The 22,828-nt window shown below is 38.7% G+C and overlaps 1 pseudogene; it reads right to left on the reverse strand.

Annotated features, from left to right (window-relative positions):
* Positions 1 to 19,239: 19,239 nt before the first annotated feature.
* LOC148121244 (dehydrodolichyl diphosphate synthase complex subunit Nus1 pseudogene) lies at positions 19,240 to 22,562 on the reverse strand (annotated as a pseudogene).
* Between the last annotated feature and the right edge of the window lie 266 nt (positions 22,563 to 22,828).

Raw genomic sequence — 22,828 nt, forward strand, 5'->3', positions numbered from 1 at the left:
TTGTGACAACCTCTCCCAGAAACAAACAAATCAAAATAAAGACAGTCCAGACCGGGAGCTATTGAAGAGAGTCCTTAAAAATGTGATAAAATTGTTGAAGGAGACCTTATCGTTTCAGGGGATTGGATAGGGAGGGGTGCAGTGAGGTAGGGAGAACAGGAGAAGCTCGCCACTGGAGTGATCATGTCGTTCCTCTGGAGGATATGCTCCAGTATGACTGGGTGACGGTGAGGCTCCATGTATTTGAGGATTCCTTGAAGCACGAGTTCATATTCATTGTGGTCCGGAATGAGATTGAAGGCACATTTGCCATAACTTGCCACAGAGGGACAGCCCAGAGATAGAGGAGTGGTTCCAGGGAACAGATGGGGACTCTCCTCTCTTCTGTCCAGCCGGCATAGGACCAGATGATTCCCTCCTTAGCCCTGTGAGCTCAAGGCAAGACTATTTTATAGAGGCAAGGAATCCCGAGATGCAGTCCCAACTGCCACATCAGCCCCTCCGGAGCCCCTGGTGTCTTCCTTGCCTGTGGTGAATGCCTGCTGGTGGTCTCCAAGAAGATCTAAGTGCCTGAAATGGTGTGGGAAGACTACCTGCCACTGCTGTTCACAGACTAGGAGCCACAGACGCCTTCCTTCCACTGCAGAGTTGGAGTTTCTGGCTGAAGAATGCAGCTGTGGCAGGTCTTCTCCTTACAAGTTCTGTTGTCCATGCACCAGCAGCTGTGTTTGGAAAACTCTCAGCTGAAGCCTTGTCTTATTGTCTTTCCCTAAGCACCCTCTGGCACATGTAGAGATCTGTTCCTAGGGTACCCTCGAGAAGACCAAGCTGGAGATGGACACTCTGTGTTACCAGCTCCAGGTCTACCTGGGCCAAGACCTGGACAAGTGCAGTTGAAAGATCCTTTCCCAGGTGATATTCACCAAAACCCACAGGGAAAAGCAGGCAGGGAGAGTGTCTTAGGGCTTAGGACTTATAGATTGGGGCATATTAGCTGGGATACTAATCACTCACCTCTTCTTCCTTTGGTTCAGGTGGTGCTTGTGCCTCTAGGGGCTATTCTTGTTCTGATTGACTCAGCTGGTGTTACATATACAGTTATCTATGACCTAACATTGATAATGTACATGAAGAGCATGTGTGTGTGTACATACACAAAAACACACATTGTATGTATTTATGTATGTATTTAGCTAATGGGCCAAGCAGTCCAGACAGGAAGCTATTGAAGAGAGTCCTTAAAAATGTGATAAAGTTGCTGAAGTATATAGATCTTCACAAATCATGGGTTTTCCTGTTGGGCAGGGGGCTGGAAATTGACTTAGCAATCTTTAAGGACCTGGACATTGTGAGTTTGATCATGCTCCAATGAATATACGGAAGACACGTATTCGGCATGGTGTATTTTTTCCCTTTTTTTTTTTGAAAGGGGAAAAGTGTAGAAAGAAAACTGGGAGGAATGGGAAGAGCATGTGCTCAGTGTACATTGTATGAAATTCCAAAGTGTGTGTAGGCCCATATTTCTATATGGCGTGGCAGCCAGGCTCTAAAGCCATAGGTCCACCTGAGGTGGTCACATAGACTTGCAGACAGCCTGTCACTTCCCTCAACAATAGCCAGGATGTGCTAATCCTTCTCTTTTGTTATAAATGTAGATCGCCTGGGGAGAGGGGTTTGCTAAAGCTGATAACTTAATTGCAGATGCTGTCCCTAGTTGGGCATTCCCAGGAAAGAGAATATTAATGAGATATCCACCTTGGTTGATTGGTTGGGGGGGATATTAAAAGAGTTTTGATATAATAAACACGGGTAGATCTTCAGGAGAAGCCTGAGAGGACCTTCTGTGATGACTGTCTAAGCTGAGTCTGGTTATTCTGACCGTATAAGCTGTGTCTGATTATATCTTGCGCCTCTGTACCAGTCTAGTTAGGGAAAATAGTTTTCTATGTTGGGGCCCACAGGCCCTAACATAATGGCGCCTAACGTGGTGCTGACCACTGACCCTCACGACAAAAGCGGGAGAAAGAGCAAGTATGAAAGAGAACGTGGTGCTGACTGCCAAACTCCGTGAGAAGCCAAAGAAACGACAAGACGAGAGAGACCGTGAATGCTGACTGCTGAACCCCAAGAGAAAGGAGAATTTTTGGAGGAGAACATGAGACTCATCTGCCCACCCCAAAAAGGAAGAAAGAAATGACCAGATGTGAGGAACCTGCAAGAAAAAAATTGGTGGATGTGTGAGTATTGAGGGCTCAGAAATAGAGATCAGAATTTAAAGAGATGTAGAAAAGCAGGAAAAAATTTAAATCGGGAGTAAAAATTTTTAAATAACTTAGATGTATAAGATAAGGAAAAAGTATTCAGTCATATGTGTTGGTAACTAAAGGGAGTGAGAATGGAGCAGGAACAATGGCAGAGTTATTGAGAATCTATAAGCATGATAGATGCAGAATTGCAACTTTTACTGCTAGCTAAATGAGTAGGAAAGGTGAAGGAAAAATGACTTTTGGCCCAAGAATCACAAGTTACCACTGACACTGAGGTGCCACGTGTGCACAGTTGCCAGCTAATCTAACCCACCCTTGGGTAACAGGCAAGCAGGAGCACGAGTACATTTAGAGAGCAAATTTAACCTCACACAATCTATAGAACAGGAAAGGATTCAGAAATTCTCCTCATTTTATGATTTACTAGTTAAAATAAAAGAGATAGTTAAAAATCCGCCCACCAGAGCTCAGAAAGGCAGTCTAAGAGACAGTGAGCCTATGTCCTACCCCCTGCCATGCCGTGCAGCTTCAACTAAAGGAAAAAAAAGACAGGTTTAAATTAAGGTAGGCTCTGAGATAAGCAGGTTAAAATGCTTCTTTTCCGTTTCACAATTTTGCTTCTTTGTCAAAAGTCTGCTGTTTGTAGGCAGGTGAAATCGTATCCAAGGTGGATTGATTTCAGTACTGTGACTCTATAGTAAAGTTTAAAGACAGAGATTGTAATGCATTCATAAGTTCTTTGATTGTACAGGATTTTAAGATTGTTTAGGCTATTCTGAGGTTTTGTCTTGTCTTATAAGGTTGAGGATTGCTTTTTCGAAGTCTGAAGAATTTTGTTATAAGTTTAATGGGCATTTGCATCAAATCTGTAGATTGCTTTCAGTAAGATTGTCAATTTTGCTATGTTGGCACTGTTTTTACAAGAGAATAGGATATTTTTCCATTGTCTGATGGCCTAAATTTCTTTCTTCAGAGATTTAAAGTTCTTGTTATACAGGTTTTTCAGTTTGTGTGATTAGGGTTACTCAAAGTTATTTATGGTATTTTTGGCTATCTCATTTATTAGGTGTGTAGAAGAGATACATTTGGGTTGTTTTCAGATTCTGTGTGTGATAAAGTAATTCTGCTGTGGACATGGTTGAGCACATGTCCTTGTAGTATGGTTGAGCATCTTTGGTATATAGGCCCAGAGGAAGTATAGCTGAGTTTTAAAATAGTTTGTTGCTTACTTTTCTGAGACTTCACCATGCTAGGATCCAAAGCAACTGTGCCAGTCTGAACTTCCACCAGCTGTGGAGTTTCTCTTAAACATAAGTTGTGAGCAGTGTTTTTGACCTTGGTCATTCTTACAGGGATAAGATGGAATCTCGGAGTTGTTTTGATTTACATTTCTCTAAAGGTTAAGGGTGTTATGTTTGATCAAATTTTGAGTGTCTTTCAGTCATTTTAAGTTCATCTATTGAGCATTTTCAGTTTAGGTCTGTTGCATATATTTTTGTTGGATTAATTGTTCTTTTGATGTGACTACTTTCCTGAGTCCTTTGTATGTTTTTGAAATGGATTAATGGTTAGTAAAGATATTTTCCCATTCTATAGGCTATTATGTCTTGCTTACTATGTCCTTTGCTGTACAGAAGTTTCTCGGTTCAGGAGGTCTCATTTATTGATTGTTTCTCTCAAAGTGTATGCCTCTGAGGCTATGTTAGAATTGTACCAGAACATTCACGTGTTAATTCTAAATTTTCTATGAGGTTCAGTATTGTTGGTTTTATGTTGAGGCATTAAAAAAGAAAAGAGAGAAGATGGATTTGGTTCATGTGATGCATTTTCCTTACAGACCTCATAGACCAGAACTCACTTTGTTTATAAATGGAAAGAGATTTTCTGGTCTTCTCTAAAGAGATTATCTGGCGCAGATATTTCAGTTATAACCGCCAGCCAGTGGCCTTCTAAGTAGTCAAAAACAGAGACTATTACACAGTTACAAAAAATTGGTCAGACTAGAAATCCTGAACAGTGTAATAATAAACTGCATTTGAAAGAAGAGGAAGGCCATGAAGGAACTTTAAAGCCGTATATTATTCCTTATTTACCTGTGAATTTATGGGGCAGAGATATTATGTCCAGAATGGGAGTATATTTATAATTCTCCCAGCACAACTGTTACTAACCAGATGTTTCAACAAGGATTATTACCTAATCAAGGTCTGGGCAAGGATAATAAGGGAAAGGTTGATCCTGTCATACTAGACAGTAGACCCCCTAGAGCAGGATTAGGGTATTTTTAGGAGAGGTCACTGAAAAACCTGCACTCCATGCAGACCCAATAATATGGAAAAGTGATGAGGCTGTATGGGTGAGTCAATGGCCTCTAACACAAGAAAAATTATAAGCTGCCCAGCAGTTAGTGTGGAAACAGCTGGATAGTGGACATATTTCACCATCTAATTCTCCATGAAACTCTCCAATTTTTGTTATTAAAAAATCAGAAAAGTGAAGATTAATTCAGGATTTAAGAGAGGTTAATGCAACTATGCAGTCAATGGGAGCATTACAACCAGGGATGCCGTTTCCAGTAGCCATACCAAAGGGCGTACATAAAATTATCTTAGACTTGAAAGATTGTTTTTATACAATTCCTTTAGCACCACAAGATTGTCAAAGATTTGCTTTTAGTATTTTCAGTTAATATCAGAGAACCAATGAGGAGATATCAGTGGAATGTTTAGCCCCAGGGCATGTTAAATAGTGCTACTTTATGCCAGAAATTCGTAGCTCAATCTATACAAAAATAAATCAATTTTTAACAACATAAGTCTATGTTATTCATTACATGGGTGAAATTCTGCTGGGTCATAGAGATGAGGATACTTTACTATAGACATATGGATTGTTACAACAGAGCCTAAGCCATGCAGGGTTAACTATTGCTCCTGAGAAGGTACAAAGGCACCCGCCTTTTCAATATCTAGTTTACATGTTATACCCCAAAGAAATTAAGCCTCAGAAGATAGAAATTAGGAAGGATGACTTAAAACTCTTAATGAATTTCAAAGGTTGTTAGGAAATATACCATGGCTAAGGCCTTATTTAAGGTTTCCTACAGGAGACCTCTAGTCTCTAAATGAAATCCTTAAAGGAGACAATGATCCAAATTCTAGCAGGAAGCTTTCATAAGCTGCCAGACAGACTTTCTCACAGATAGAGCAGGCTATACAGGAACAGCAGGTGTGTTACATCAATTACAGCAAAACATGCAGGCATATATTTTACCTACAAGCCTGACTCCTACAGCAGACTTATGGCAGAATGGACCACTTTTATGCCTACATCTGCCTGTATCACCAGTAAAAGTATTAAATCCTCATTTTGAAGCAGTTTGATGTTTAGTACAGAAGAGCAGAATGGAATCTAGGAAATATTTTGGCAAAGAACCAGCTATAATCAATGTTCCTTACACTAAGCAGCAAATTGAATGGTTATTTCAAAATAGTGATTCATCGGCAATTGCATTTGCTCAGTTTCAAGGTAAGATTAATAATCTTTTCCCAGCTGACCAGTTACTGCAATTTACTCAACAGCATTCATTCATTTTTTTCTAAGACTGTAGCAAAGCATCCCTTAAAGGATGTTTTGTTGATTTTCACTGATGGCTCATATAATGGAAAATCTGCCTACGTAGTCAGTGACTACACATGTAGTCAGTGTACATGTGGTACAGACAGAAACAGCTTCAGCTCAAATAGTGGAGCTGCAAGCTGTAGCTCTAATATTTAAGAATTTTGCTAAGGCTTTTAATCTATATACTGATAGCCGGTATATTTATGATGCATTGCAAATCTTGGAAACAGTGCCATATATAGGAACTAGCAATGAACATGCTAAGACACTGTTCCAGCAGATTCAGGAAGCCATACAATGTAGAAAATTACCATGTTTTGTGGGACATATCAGAGCACATTCAAGTTTTTCTGGTCTGTTAGCTGAAGGTAATATTCTAGCTGATGAACTTACAAAAATAATTGCTATATCACAGGCTGAACTTGCACAGCAGTCACATCCTTTGCACCATCAAAACAGCTTAAGTTTAAGAAAACAATTTAAGTTGACCAGAGAAGCTGCTTGTCAAATTGTTAAGCAATGTGAAAGATGCCCACAATGTCTAACTGTGCCTCATTTGGGGGTGAATCCCCGAGGACTGCTTCCTAACCATATATGGCAAATGGATGTAACCCACATTACTGAGTTTGAAAAATTGAGATATGTGCATGTGACAATTGAGATGTATTCAGGATTCATGATGGCCACAGCAGCAAAAGCTGGCAAAGCTGGCAAGCAAGCAATGACTCATTGCTTAAAATGCTTTTCAGGCATGGGAACCCCAAAGGTAATAAAGACGGACAATGGGTCTGGGTATGTTAACAAAGCTTTTCAAAAATTTTGCACTCAATGGAATATTGTTCATAAGACTGGTATTCCATATAATCCTCAAGAACAAGGAATTGTGGAGCGTGCACATAGCTCCTTGAAAACACAACTCCAAAAAATAAAGACAGGGGAGTTGTATCCTCAGATGCTATACAATGCCTTAAATCATGCACTGTTTACGCTAAACTTTCTAGATACAGATGTCCAGGAGTGATCAGCTGTGAACAGATTGTGGCATAATGGTACAAAAACCACATTTGCTAAAGCAAGATGGAAGGACCCTTGCACTGGAATATGGAAAGGACCCGATCCCATCCTAATATGGGGTCGATGGCATGTCTGTGATTTCATCACAGGATGAAAATCAAGCCAGATGATTTCCATGGCAACTGATTCGGTATATTCAACAGAAGGACAATTGACCTGAGGACAGGTTAGCTGACAACCACCCAGCAGGAAAAACTGAATAAGAAGAGCTCTAGGAGGACCAGTATTCCAACACACAGAGAGGAGCCTGATCTGGACATGCAGCTGCCAACTCGCATTGCTGCAGGGAGACATCGGACAAAAAGATCCTCCTGAGATGAGCTGACTGTCTGCAGCTGTCTGTGGTTTGAAACCTGTTGCTTTAGAACTAAGTTACAAACTGAACATTTGAGTATTCTCGGTTTATGGGACATAGAACTCATTTTGAATAAAATATTAAACCTAAAAACTAAGACCTAAGATTTCCCCTCAGGGAAAGAAAGACACAAAATAAAGAATGACTAAAACCCCTCGTCTCGTAACAAGGGGGCAGACTAAGGGTTTTACAGCTGCACAGAGACTGAAAATGGGATTTAATAACAGCAAATGGTATTATACTCTTAACAGTAATGACCTGGTATCTACAACTGCATATAAGGTGATAAAAAAGATCTTGTACTGACCAGTGGTGCTAAATACATTGGTAATGACTGAAAAAAATATGAAATTATGGAAAAGAATATAAAATTATGAATAATTGGAGAGTTGGTACTGATCAACTAAATATGAAATTATGAATAATTGAAGAGTTGATACTGACCAACTAAATATAAAATTATGATAATTGGAGAGCTAATACTGACTGGTTAAATATGAAATTATGATATGAAAAATTGTAAATACAGTATTGACCAATAATGTGGAAAAATCATGGTTGTGACTTGATGCTATTGGCAACTGGTGAATGAGAGGTTGTGACAGTGGATGTTGAGAGTTGATGCATATGCTGAGAATGCTAAATCTAAGTGATGCTCTGAACCAGTGGAAGAAACATTTTCAACTCAGGCAATTCTATTTCTCCTTAAAAATAGGAGATTATAGCATTTGGGAGCATAATTATTCATAAAGCATTATGATATATCCTGGCAAAAGATATGGCTACTGAGACACAGGGCCTGAAAGTGTATTTCTCTCCACTAATATCTTTTCCTTACAGAGATCAACAGTCAATGACGTGTTTGAAGCTTCTTCTCTAGAGATGCATAAGACAGGAGCTCGCATATATGAATGCCTGTTCCAAAGATAAGAAAATTTCAGTAAATGAAGAGGACTTTGCCCAAGCCAGGCATGATGTGTCTGTCCTGTTGCAGAAGTACAGGTTTTACTAAAATTAATATGAGAGAGTGGATTTTAGGCCCATATTCCTATATTGGTGTGGCAGCCAGGCTCTGAGGCCATAGGACCACCTGAGGTGGTCACGTTGACCTGCAGACAGCCTATCACTACCCTCAACAATAGCCAGGATGTGCTAATCCTTCTCTTTTGTTATAAATGTAGATCACCTGGGGAGAGGGGTTTGCTGAAGCTGATGACTTAATTGCAGATGCTGTCACTAGTTGAGCATTCCAAGGAAAGAGAATATTAATGAGGTATCCATCTTCTTTGGGGGGGGGGATTAAGAGAGTTTTGGTATAATAAACATGGGGAGATCTTCCAGGAGAAGCCTAAGATGCCCTGCCCTTCCATGATGACCATGTAAGCTGTGTCTGGTTATTCCTTGTGCCTCCGTACCAGTCCAGTTAGGGAAAACAGTTTTCTATGCTGGGACCCTTGGGCCCGAACAAGTATGGATGGATGCTTAAAAGAAATCCACACAATTTCAGAATTGAGAAATAGATGGTTAATTATTTAGGGGTATGCTCAAAAATCAGAATCCTCCGTTTGAATAAAGATCAAAAAAAGAAACCTATAATGGAAACTGAGAGTCCTGAAAAAAGGCTGAAAGCATGCTCCACATCGGCATACATAATATAAGAGGCCACGCCCTAGTGGACAAGTAACCACCAGTTGTAAGATTTCCTACAGTACCACCACTATCTCATTGTAAGGGTTTTGGGATTACAGAATCCTGGCACTGCATTCTCTTTTGTGTTTGTTTGGTTAACTCAGGGCCTAACATTTGCATAACAAGTGCTTTACGCACTGATTCAGATCCAATTCCAATATGAACTTCTTTATAATGTATATCTAAATTTAAATATAAAACATAGTAAAATAACTATTCTTAGTGTTCAGTAAATTAAGCTCTATCATATATGCTGTTATTATCTTAATTATGTACAATAATAGAAAGATCATCTGCAAGTCATACCCACAAGCATACAATAATTTGTTCATTGAGCCTCTTAAATTGACACTTATCAGTGAATACATTGAGGAAAAGGTAATGTCTCTCAATCATGAATAATCTCGAAAACATATACTGTGTGTATATATATGTGTGTGTATTTGTGTGTATGTATTCTGTTTCAAATATTTATTATTTTCTTCATAAGTTTATATTTGTAGTGTGAGGTTATGTCGTCTGAGTACATATACCCTCAGAGGGAAAAATGGTGTCAGATTCACTGGAGCTGTAGGTAGAGATGGTCATGAGCCACTTGATGTGTTGCGACCTCTGCAAAAGAAGCCAGCACTGTTGGCCAATGAGTCATATCTCTAGCCCCTATGTGTACATGGTTAGAACAAATGACAGATTCAAAGAGTAGAATAATTATTTGAAACACCCTGCCTAAATAATTCTTCTAGCAATGAAGGGAAGAAGATATGGGAATTGAATTATTGCTGTTTTAGTGCAGCTCTTTGCACTGCTATTCTTATGAAAACCTAATTACCAAGTCACTGACAGTTCCTTGAGACTCACGGGACTGCTCTCAGTGATCTCCATGACTTTAGAGCTGGGACTTATTCACTCCTCAGAGCGCGCACGTGTGCACGCACACACATACTCCACAACAACAGCAAACCACCTCATTTGACATCATGGTGCATCACGTGATACCCTTTCAAGGACCCTGCAGTACTGGAGTTTTAGTGTCCTGTGCTCTGTTGCTATTTCTTTGCATTATGCTACACAAAAATTGGAAATTTCAAATTCTTCTTGAAGTATACCTGAGGATTTCTAGATACCACCATAGAGGACTATGCATACACCTGTAGACAGATATCTGATAGTCTAAAACATTGTAAATTTTAACCCTTTATTAGCAGTGACAAAAAGAAAATGATTGTCAAAATGTCACCCAGATCATGAGCGAAAGAAAGAAAAGCCAAACAGCCTATCAGTATTATTAGTTTCCCTATCGGTTCAAAGCCTGTGGACTGGGAATTCAACTGACCCATGACTGCACCCCACCCACTGAGCTGTCAGCCAGTCCTCCCAAATGCAAACATCCCACTCCAACCCTGGAACAGGATCCCTCTCACCCCCTCCCTCAGCCCTGTCACCTTAACCCGCACCACCCTCACCCTCTCCCTCACCACCCTCACCAGCCCCAGCCTTGGCTCTTGAGGCCCTACCCTTCATGGATAGGCTGATTTCTCACACACTGAGGTTGTACAGCGCCCAGACCTGTGCAGAGCCCAGCCTTTCCCAGGAGCTCTGCGCATGCGTACTTAGGCATGGGCGGGCAACTGTAGAGAAGACAGTTGGCAGAGCAGAATTTGTGGCCTCTGAGCCCAGAACCTGCAGTTCAGTTTGCTGTCAGCTGCCCTGTCTGCCTCTCAGTGGGGTCAGTGCTGTATGAGGAGCCTGCATGATGAGAAAACCGCCTCTTTTTTCCGTCTCGGAGGCAGCCACTGGTGAGCCGTGTTTCCCCCATGGGAAAGCAATAAACTTCACCCAGAAAGACTTCAGGGAAATGCGGCTCAGTTTTCCTAACAGTAGAACTCCACTGGCATCTGGTTAAAAATAGATTTAGAAATGCAAGGGCCCAGCCGGACATTCACACCCAGCCAATGTCTCCTCACACCCAGGTTTGCAGTTAATCTGACAGACAGTATTTGCAAAACGCAGCTGTTTGCACTGAAAAACAGCGCATGTATTCTTTCTTTTAGATGGGAAGTCAGCATGTATAGCAGGTATGTATAGGTTCTGTCTGCCAGGCTGTGGAAATTGGTGCCATTTCCATTTCTCCTTTTCATTTCTTCTTTTTAGTGAGTTTGTCTTCTTTTCTAATTTGTTTCCCCTTAATATTAGTCTTTTTGTTGTCTTATTGCTCTAGCTAGAACTTTAATTACTATATGCATAGATATGGAGAGTGGACTACCTTGTCTTGTGACTGATTTCAGTTGAACCACTTTGAGTTCCTCTCCATTTAGTTTGATGTTGACTGCTGTGTTGCTGTATGTTGCCTTTATTATGTTTAGTTATGTCCTTGTATCCTTTCTTGCTCTCTCCAAGACTTCTATCATGAAGGGGTATTGAATTCTGTGGAAGGCTTTTTCAACATCTAATGTGATGATCATGTGTTTTTTTTCTTTCAGTTTGTTCATATGGTGGATTATGTTAATAGATTTTCAGATGTTCAACCATTCCTGTATCTCTGGGATGAAGACTACTTGGTCATGGTGGATGATATTTTTGATATGTTCTTGGATTCGGTTTGCCAGTATTTTACTGAGTATTTTGGCATCAATGTTCATAAGTGAGATTGATCTGTAATTCTTCTTAGTAATGTCTATTTGTGTTTTTTTTAAATGAGGGTAACTGTAGCCTCATAAAAAGAGTTTGACTATGTTCCTTCTGTTTCTGTTGTATGCAACCATTTGAGGAATATTGCTATTAGTTCTTCTTTGAAAATTGTGTAGAATTATGAGCTGAAACCATCTGGTCCAATTTTTGGGGGGGATTGGGAAACTTTTGATGACTCTATTTCCCTAGTGGTCATATTTCTATTTATTTTGCTTATCTGGTCTTGATTCAATTTTGGTATGTGATCATTACCAGAAAATTTTCTATTTAAGTTTTCCTATTTTTTGAAGTACAGGTATTCGAAATATGACCTAATAATTCCCTGGATTTCCTCCATGTCTGTTTTACGTCCTCCTTTTGATTTCTCATTTTTTAATTTGGATATTCTTTCTGAAGTTTGGTTAGTTTGGAAAGACATTTTTCAATTTTGTGATTTTTCTCAATCAACTCTTTGTTTCATTGATTCTTTGTACTGTTTTCTTTGTTTCTATTTTGTCAATCTCATCTCTCAATTTCATTATTTCCTGTCTAGTCCTACTGGGTGAGTTTTCTTCTCCTCCAGCTCTAAGACATGGTAACTCCAGTGGCTGACTTCTCCTGTTCTCCCTACCTCACTGCACCAAACCCTATCCAATCCCTAGGAATGGTAAGGCCTCCATGAGGAGTCAACAAAGCCTGGCACATCTATATTGATTTCCAAATTAGATGTGCAAGTTTTAACTCCCACAAGCAGTGGAGGAATGTTCCCCTTGCTCTACATCCTCACCAGGATGAGCTGTCACTTGTGCTATTGATCTTAGTCATTCTGACAGATGTAAAATAGAATCTCAAAGTACTTTTGATTTTATATTCCCATAACTGCTATAAATGTTGAACATTTCTTTAGGTGTTTCTCAGCCATTTGAGATTTTTCTATGGAGAATTATGATTATATCTGTACTCCATTTTTAAGTGGATTATTTGATTTGTTGATGTCTAATGTCTTGAGTTCTTTTTACCTCAATACAATTAGTTTGCTATTTATTGGGAATTTCATAGAGTATACACTGATCACACTCTCTTCCCATTCCTCCAAAGTTTACCCTTCTACACTTTTTGCCTTTCCAGAGAGAGAGAGGGAGAGAGAGAGAGAGAGAGAGAGAGAGAGAGAGAGAGAGAGAGAAACACCAAGCTGAATTTGTGTTTTCATATACTCATTGGAACATGGTCAGATTCACAGTGACCAGATCCTTAAAGATTGCTAAGTCTTTTCCCATCCCCTTGCCCCACAAGAAATCTCATCATTTGTGAAGATCTATATACTACAGCATCTTTAACACAATTTTAAGGACTCTCTTCAATGGCTCCCTGTCTGGACTGTTTTAATTTTGATTTGTTTCTATGGTGGAAGAGGTTGTCACAGCAGCCTTCAATGTCTCTCATTCTCCATTATGCAAAAGAAGCTTCCTTGCCCCTAAAAACTGGCAGCACAAGGGATCACAGATTTCTGCATTGACTTTCAGTCTTTATATATTTGTGATTGATCCCGCTATTAGATGTATGATTAGGGAAAATCATTTTCTAGATGGGAAGCAGCTGTTTTGTCCTATTGCCAGTGTTCTTTGCTTTCTCAGAGATTTTCAGTTTTGTGAGGTCCTGTTTATTAATTGTTGATCCTAGTGCCTGCACTGTCAGTGTTTTGTTTAGGAAGTAGTCTCCTGTGTCAATGCTTTCAAGGCTATTCCCTAGTTTCTCTTCTGTCAGGTTCAGTAAAAATGATTTTATGTGAGGCTTTTGAATCACTTGGACTGGAGTTTTGATCAGGCTGACAAATATGGTGTTATCTCCTTTCTTCTACATACAATAGGCTCACTATTTTTTGCTTTACAGCTAGTATCAACTTATGAGTAAATACAAACCATGTTCATCTTTCTGGGTCTTTGTTACCTCAGTCATTTATTGGTTTTTCTAGTTCCATCCATTTGCATGCAAATATCAAGATGTCATTATTTTTTACTCTTAGTGGTAATTCCATTGTGTAAATGTAATACATTTTGTTTATTCATTCATTTGTGGAGGGGCATCTGAGTTGTTTCCAGGTTTTGGCTATTACAAATATTTTGCTATGAATGTAGTTGAATAAATGTCCTTGTAGTATGGTTGAGTATCCTTTGGGTGTATATCAAGATTGGTGTTGCTGTGTCTTGAGGTAAGCTGATTCCCAATATTCTGAGAAACCACCATATTGGTTTCCAAAGTGGTTGTACACTTTTGTATTCCCACCAGCAATGGAGGAGTGCTCCCCTAACTCCACCTCCTTTCCAGCATAATCTATCATTAGTGTGTGATCTTAGCCATTCTGACAGGTGTAAGATAGTATCACAGAGTTGTTTTGATTCACATTTCCCTGATTGCTAAGGATGTTGAACCTTTCCTTAAATGTTTTTCAGCTATTTGCGATTCTTCTTTAGAGAATTCTCTGTTTAGTTCTGTACCCATTTATAAATTGGGTTATTTGGATTTTGGAGCACTACTCAGAGGTAAAAAAAAATGACACCTTGATATCTACATGAAAATGAATGGAACTAGAAAAAACTATCCTGAGTGAGCGTTACCCTCCCTGAGGAGTGTATGGAGTGGTGTTGGGTGTGTAGGTAGATGGAATTGGAGGAGGAGAGGGAATGTGAACTGGGATTGGTATGTGAAATGAAAGGAGAGTTTGTTTTTCTTTTTTTTGAAAAATAGAATAAAAATCTAAGTCCATTTTTGTTGTCTGCAAATGACTGAACATAGGGACATTTACTGTATCATGTACATTCTGCCACAATCCAAATCCAAAATCTCACTTCTTCATCAAATTACAACCCAGTCTGTCCCACACATCATAAGGAACATTGTGAAAGAGAGGGTGGAAAGTCAAGAAAAAATATTTTAAGTGAATCTAAATGAAGAAGTTTAAAACCGTGCTAATGTTGACTCACATGCACAATAAATATCTCAGTAAAATGTATTTCATAGAATCAGGCTCATCAATGGTAACATCAATGAGCACAATCTCAAGTTCTCAAACAACACATGTTCACAGAGGAACCTTGTAGAGCAGTGACTTTACTAATCTACTATTAAACACTGAGCTTGTGCCTACATTAGCAACATTTCATTATAGTTAAAAAATACAATTAGCTTGAAAAATGAAAAATACTTCTCCAGCTCACAGATTTGTAGACTTAGTCTATGATTTGTTGGGACAGTGTCTCTTAAACATGCAGCAGCCCAGGACGTCATAGGAATTTGAAAAGTGGTGCAGTTATTACTCCATGACTGGCATGTGAAATGGAAATCAGAAAAAGGCAAGGGTTTCCTCACTCTCTTTTTCATGTATGTCATAGATGTTCTAGAGTTGCCCTTTATTACTTACTGTTTTCTAGCAACTTCTAGAACCAAAGTTGAGCACTCAGCATTATGTAACTGAGCTTAGGAGGAGAGCCACAGACAGAACACAGTGAAGCCTTAAGCACGGAAGCATCTATGAGTAAAGAAAAGTGTGTCATCATCTATAGAGCAACATTTACATGACAGAGAATTCACAGTGTCAGCATGGGAAAGAGTACCTTCGCTCAGGCACAGAGACTCTGATTAGCTCATTGGGTTAACAGATGTGTTTGAAAACCAGCTTTTTAAGTAAACACAAAGAATAATCTTCAATAGCAAAACTGAATTTCATAAGTTGAGCTATATATAAACTAATAATTTAGATAAATCATTCTATTTTGTAATGTAAATTATATCAGTGTTTAAAATGTAACTGTAAGAATTTGAGCAGAGTAATGGAAAGAGGAAAATGGTGAAGGGAAGAATTGTCCTACATGAGGGGAAAGTTCTCAGCACTGAAGTATTGAATGTGAAGGGCAAGGAGAATATGATCCTGAAACTATATCTTCCAAGTTTAAAAAGGTGAAGATAAAAGTTTGGACCAGGTTAAGCTGCATTACTGTGAATGTGAGCTGGGAGGTAACTGAGAAGGCACATGCTGGCTATACATACACACACACACACACACACACACACACACACACACACACAAAGAGAGAGAGAGAAAGAGAGAGAGAGAGAGAGAGAGAGAGAGAGAGAGAGAGAGAGAACTGAGTTATGTTCCCAAGACATGGTGATAATTGTATTCTATTTCAGTGGTCTTGTGTAAAGATGGAACAGAGAGACAGGATAATTCCAAAAGGCCATAAGCCTACCAGCCTGTTGATCACAGGCTCTTTATCAAAAAGAGTTGGAAGTGAAGAACAATGCCCAGGGTTCTCCTTTGAACTCCATAGATACACTGTTTAATGCTCCATGAATGTATTTGCGTTTGTGGGTTACAAATTGGAACTAGATCAATGTGGTGGATCCTCCCTCAAAAACTGACCATCCTGCTCTCATTTGGAATTTGTTGCCTGTAGACCTAAGAGCCAAATGAGTTTTCCCTTTCTGGAATGCACTCTTATATTTGTTGTCCAATTTCAGGTCTTCTTTGACAGCCATGTTCTTGGAAAATCACAGGTTAAACTTTTATGTCATTTCTAGGAAATAAATTTCCTGTTATTTTGACACTTGTTATCATTCTGCCTGTCTTTTCCACAAGGTTTCCCAAGCCATAGGTGCAGTAGATACTTTGAATATTTATTAATTTGACTTATTCCCCATTAAGGAATACTCAGCTTCTGCTCTCATACCAGGTATGATTTTCTGCAGTGATCATCTGTTTCAAAGACAAGTTTCTTTGGTGAGTGTTATACTTATCTGTCTGTACAAGGAAAGTATTTAAATTTTCATTAGGATTAAAAAGAGAACCCTAATTTTAAAGGCTTAGGTGGCTAAATGGAGAATTTAATTGCATCTCTTTATAATAAGAGGTGGAATGTGCCTTTTCTTCTGAATAAACATGGATTTTTTCTCATAGAAACACCCAACACAAAGAAAATAACATTTCATTTTTATTAATGAAAAAAATTATCCTCATTTGAACAAGAATTCTGAGTCCTCTTCCAAGGAACTATTAAAAAATAGTAGTAAAAAAATCCTTCCTTTCTGAGCATTACAAAGTGAGAACAAAATTATATACCATACATCACCAATCCATTTTAGCATGAAAGATATGGCAGCCAGCAATAGCCAGGCTGATATTGTTTCTGTTCTTTGACCTCAATGAGTCCTTTGCTCAACTATTAAAAGTGTGCTTTCTAAATTTTAAATTGTTTCCAAGATTTCCTACCTCAAAGACATTTACAGAAATATCTTAACCTAATATTACTCACAATATATATCCCTAAGTTCTTTATAATGGCGGTGGTTGAATTACTAATCTGCTTCAACAGCAATGCTTGGGAAAAATCAATCACTATTATCATAAGTATCAATAACACTGCCCAGTAAGTGACTAAAACCCTCTTGACAGTATTCATACAACTCCTAGATTATGACGGATGTGGTGAACGTGAGTACAATATGGAGAAGTGTTCTCGGTAACAGCATGAGGTCCTCAAGACAAGTAGTCTTAGGGCTCTACCTCTCAAAGGCTTTTTCAGGCACAACCTTGATGACAGCCAAGCCATGTTCCATGAGCTGCTTGCTGTTCCCCTTGTATGGTCACTATCAACCATTGGTTGAAGTTACTTTATTTATACTGTGTATAATTCTGGATGCTGGATAAAATATCAGATTCTCATAGATGTATGGATTTATGTTTATGACATTAATTCAATTCTGTTGATCAAAGTAGCTGTTTTTACGCCAATATCATGATGTTTTTATTAGTATAACCCTGCAGTACAGCTTAAAATCAGATGGTTATATCTATAAAAGGTCTTTTATTTTTCAAGATTGTTTTAGCTATTCTGGGTTTGTATGTTTCCATAAGAAGGTGGGTATTTTCCTTTAAAGATTTGTAAAGAATTTTAAATGGGAGTGTGGTGAATGTGTAGATTGCTTTGTGTAAGATGGCCATTTTTTTTCTGTTAATCCTACCTATCCACGAGCATTGGAGGTATTTTATTCTTCTGATATCATCTTCAATTACTTTCGTCAAAGACTTGAATTTTTGTCATAAAAAATCTTTCCCTTTCTGGTTATAGTTACCCCAGTATATCTTATATTTTGTGTTCCTATTATAAAGGGTGCCATTTTCCTGATTTGTCTCAATCCATTTGTAATTTGTATGTAGGAGAAATATTGATTTTTAAAAGTTCACCTTGTATCCAGACACTTACCTGAAGGTGTTTGTCATATCTAGGATTTCCCTGGTAGAATCTCTGGTAGGCAGAGAGAGACTATTAAAAATTAAATCAGAAATGATAGAAGGACATAATAACAGACACCAAAATCCAGAGAATCATAAGGGCATACTTCAAAAACCTGTGCAATGGTGGTCCACCAAATTATAAAATATAAAATTAATGGATAAAATTCTCAATAGTTATTACACAGAAGAGTTAAATCAAAAGCAGGCAAACAATTTAAATAGACCTATAATTAAAACAAATCAAAAACAAAGTGAGCCCTGTTTACTGGGCAGTGTTTGGAGAACAGGAAGAGTACATGGAAACATTACTACAGAATGGTTACAGCCCAGATGCACAGATGTGCTTAGTCTTTGGATTCAGGTCCCCTCTGTGCATGGCTTTCCAAAAGGAGTAAGTATATTTGTTACATTTTACTTATATTTAATTCCCAAGTGACTTTTCTTCATAGTGAAACTTGGTATCGCTCTTCATACTAAGTTGCTAACCTAGAAAAGGTCTGCTTCAGAATGTGTTGTTCAATCTAGCAGAAGTGAGGTTGATAACACCAGATTATTTACCTTTTCTTTTTGAACCTGGATTATACTTTAGGAAAATTTTTAATATATTAACATAAATGCTTAGGCCTACTGTGATGTCTTTGAAATGATTCAAGAACCAAAAATGGAACCTATCAAGCAAGACAGTAATTGCTTCAGGTTTTTAACTATAAAACTTCTTTATTTATTATTTTATAACCCTTACAATAAAACTTTGTTTTAAGATACTTTTTTATTACTTTTTAATGTACATGGGTATTTTGTCTACATGTAGTCTATGCACTGCATTCGCACAATGTCCACAGAGGCCAGAAAAGGGAACTGGAGTTGCAGATCATTGTTAGCTGCTATGCTGGGAATCGAACCTGGGTCCTCTGGATCAGCAGCCAGTCCCCTTAACTGTTGAGCCATCTCTCTGGCCCCAATGCTCTTACTTTTTACTGGTCTGAGATTTAGAAGTAGAAACTCTCAGTGAGGACACCCTACATCTCTTTACCATCTGTTCCTGGCTTTTCTCATTTTCTTGGCCCAACATTTAGCATATTCTGCATCCTCCTCTTACTGTCTTAGTGTGTTTTTCCTTCAGAGCAGTATGTTGGCATTTATGTTGTAGGACACTTGGATAACAAGATTTTTTTTTAGGTGAGTACAAAGTTTTATAGGTACTTTATGAACATCAGAATCAATTGGGTCCTTTTCTCCAAAAGCCTGATATCATATTACACAACCATGAACCGCTACTTTCCCAGGTTTTGTTCACAAGCTGTGTTCTGACAAAGGATGGAGAACTTGTCCTCATAACTGATGTTTAGGTGAGAAGGCAAAAGACAATCTGTCAATCTGATTTGCCAGGGAAGAAAGCCTAAGGTGCTGTCCACAGGACCAAACTTCCATACTAACTCAGGGTCAGGGAAACCATGTGAATTAAGTAAGCCATCTAGCAGATCTACATCCAAATCTCTGGGTGTCCTCTGCTGCTGAGCAAAATTCCTGAGCAGCTCTCAGAATATCTGCTTTTTCATCTTCTGGGGACAGCACCTTCACTACTGAAGGGCAATTTAAAACTTTGTCATCTTTTCATTACTACTTGTAAATTCTGGTGATCATTTGGAACAATCTCGGTCCAAAAGTTCCTATTGTTGTTTCAAAATTGCATCCATCAGTCTGGAAATATTTCTCTTAAATAGGCCTTGGTGGTCTTAGACACTAATGTAGAGATCCCCAAGACCATACACGACACCATAGTGTCTGAGAAGCTGGGCTCCTGCTCCTCCTTGGTGACCACCAGGCCCATGTGCACTAGCAGCTTCTTCAGGGACCCGCCATTCAAGCACCAGCACAGCCCGAGCCCCTCACTACTGTCAACTCCTCACCTAGTCCCCGCTGCCATCTTCCTCCACCCTCCTAGACTTTTTACTTATGGCGTCCTGACAACAAATTGCTGTTATCTTTGTTGAAAGATTGGACAGTTTTCAGATTCTACTTGTTCTTTTGTGCCCTGACCACTAAGGAATGGTAATTATCAGTTCAGGAATATCACTTTAGTATCCACAATACAATCCATCCACAACATATTGGTGCTTTCTATCCCCAGTTCTCCTTGGAACCCCACCCCTGACTTCTGTGGCCATAGATGCTATCATTTTAATGCTGCAGAAGTGGTTACAAGCATACTACAAATTTCATTGACTTTCTTGAACTCAGTGTTATGCGTGGCTAGCTGTGATACAACTTAACTCTCTCCAAACATTTTCACTGGCCCAGAAAGATGACTAGATAAAAACATTTGCCACCAAGTCTGACAACCTGAGTTTTCTTTCATGTAAGCACCATATTGTTGTCTATTTCTAACATGAAACACCATAGTGATGAAAAACGGCCTTCAAAAAAGGTTTTTACTGGGCTTTAGTTTTTAAAACTCTCTCTTGATCAGATGATTCACTTCCTCAGATTGTTCACCATTTAGGTGATGAGCTCTCTCTTTATGTCACAATTGATTCTTGGTGTTTGTGTCTGTAGGATAGACTTTTTCTTCCGCTAGGATCTGAAGAGCTTCCCCAATTTGTCATCAGGGCTTGAGATAGAGGGAAATATGTATTTTAAAAGAAACATATAGATTTGTCCATATTATTTATATTTTAACCTGTGGTTACCTAACTGGGAGAATGTGCTATGCTCAGATGACATGCAATGGTCAAGGTCATATAGAGCACTGAGGTTACTGTCGTCTCTGAGCATGCCTTTGTGTTTGAGAGTTTTACAGGAGTTGTCCCAGATGCTCAGAGTGTGCTGACAACATTCTGTGATTCTTCAGCATCTTTCACACTTGCTCTTTTCCTTGGAAATGGTACTTTGATGGAAAAGGGAGGGCATATAGTAGCACTGGCCAGTTTCATAAGCCTTTTGAGAGTACCTACAGATGTTTGAAGAATCTGAAAATTTAGGATAACAATAAATATGTCATTACACCTGTTCTTATAGACTTTTAAGGAATTTTAGACTCTTATTTATTATACTTCCCTCAAATTAATAAATAGGCCTATTGCTTGAATGTAAGGGTACTTCTGAAAAGTGTTTAGAGATTGATGAAAATGGAGTGTATAATTTGCTTAAAAATAACTTTGTCCCATACCTAGATTTTTCCAGGCTTGTCTACACTATAAGCTTTTTTCCAGTTTTTTTTTAAATATCATTAGATAATTTTTTTCTTCCTGAGACAGGGTTTCAATATGTAGCCCCAACTTACCTGGAATTTGCTAAGTAGACCAGGCTGGCTGTAACTTGCAAAGATCCAACTTCCTCTACTTCTTAAGTGTTTGGATTAAAGGTATGTGCTACCATACTTGTCAAGTTTTATATGTCTAAGAAGTTGTTGTTCTCACATGACTTTAGTTTGAAAGACTCCCATGGGCGTATTCCTTCGGGAGAGACCCCGTGCCCAAAGATCAGTCGAAAACACGCGGCCGGATGTAATCAGCAAGAGGTTTATTGAATACTCAGGTACCTGGGGCGACAGAGTCTCTCTCGGAAGACTTGCGCGCCGCAGGTTGGGGGTGAGGGGTTTTTATAGGAGAGCAAAAAGCGAGGTTTACAGAAGCAAGATGCAGGGTGGTAAATTCTTAACCTAAATAACAATGAGGGGACTACTCAGCGGTTTACTGTTCCTCTTATCCTGCCCCTTTTCCTGGCTGGCGACCAGATGTCTGATTGCACAGCCCCTGACTCGTGACGAGCCCCGCTTTATACGTGACTCAGGCCTCGCAATCCTCTCTTTCTTTGTTTCTATGGCCAGTCCATAAATCCCCTGTCTCGCAGCCAGATAAGGCTGTCCTTGCTCTAACCTCAGGTATCTTTGCTCAGCATTCCGGAGGCCCTGAATTCCGGAGGCCCTTAATTAAGCTTGTTATCTGCTCAGCATTCCAGAAGTCCTGAACTCTGGAGGCCCTTAATTAAGCTTGTTATCTGCGAACCTTTGCAAAACGGTATAACTGTGGTTAAAATGAGTTTGGGTCCTTCAAGTTTAGATATTTTGTATTTATTTAATATAAATATCTTGCTCTTTTCTAGATTCCATATTATAACTATTGAAAATATTTTAATGTTTATAGTTTTTTCCATGATATAATGTCAAGTTCAAATGGAGAATAACTTTATTCCTATATACCTTCTTTTTCAGTTATATGTACAGTGAACATACATGTTTATTATTCATTTTTAAACTTGACATTATGAACATTTTCAAAAATAGGAACATGTAACTCAAAATTGCAGGTTGTGATGACTGTAATATATTATGCTTACCTACCTGATTCTTTGTTGTTGAATATTTAGTTTGTTTCTAATGTCTGCTATTTAGAATACTGATAATAACATTTCTACAAATGGACTGAAATTTACTTTGAATTTTACCTTTTGGACAAATTTCCAAAGATTATATTACTGAATTAGAAGTCTGAAAATTTTAATACTTATATATACTTTATATTTATTTATACAAGCATATTAAATATGTACAAATATGTTTACCTAAATAGATATTTTGTTTTCAGAAATACCGCATAGTGGTGGACAAGTAAAATAACTCAGAGTCACACAGCTAGGTGGCTCCAGGATCTGTGTTTTCTTTGTCCTACCTGTTTTGATGATCTTGCCAAGTGGCTCTTTCAACTGAGTATCACACCTGCTTGTTTCCTCAGGCCCTCTATGTCCTAGTTGGCTCACTCCTGCAGAATTTCCCCCCTCCCCCCAGGTGGATATCCTTGCCTCAGGGTGACTTTAGCCTAGATAGCATCTTTGACCTGAACCTGTAAATCCTGGTCTGGATTC

This window comes from Myodes glareolus, chromosome 8, assembly GCF_982192425.1.
Source record: "Myodes glareolus chromosome 8, mMyoGla1.1, whole genome shotgun sequence".
Lineage (NCBI taxonomy): Eukaryota > Metazoa > Chordata > Mammalia > Rodentia > Cricetidae > Myodes > Myodes glareolus.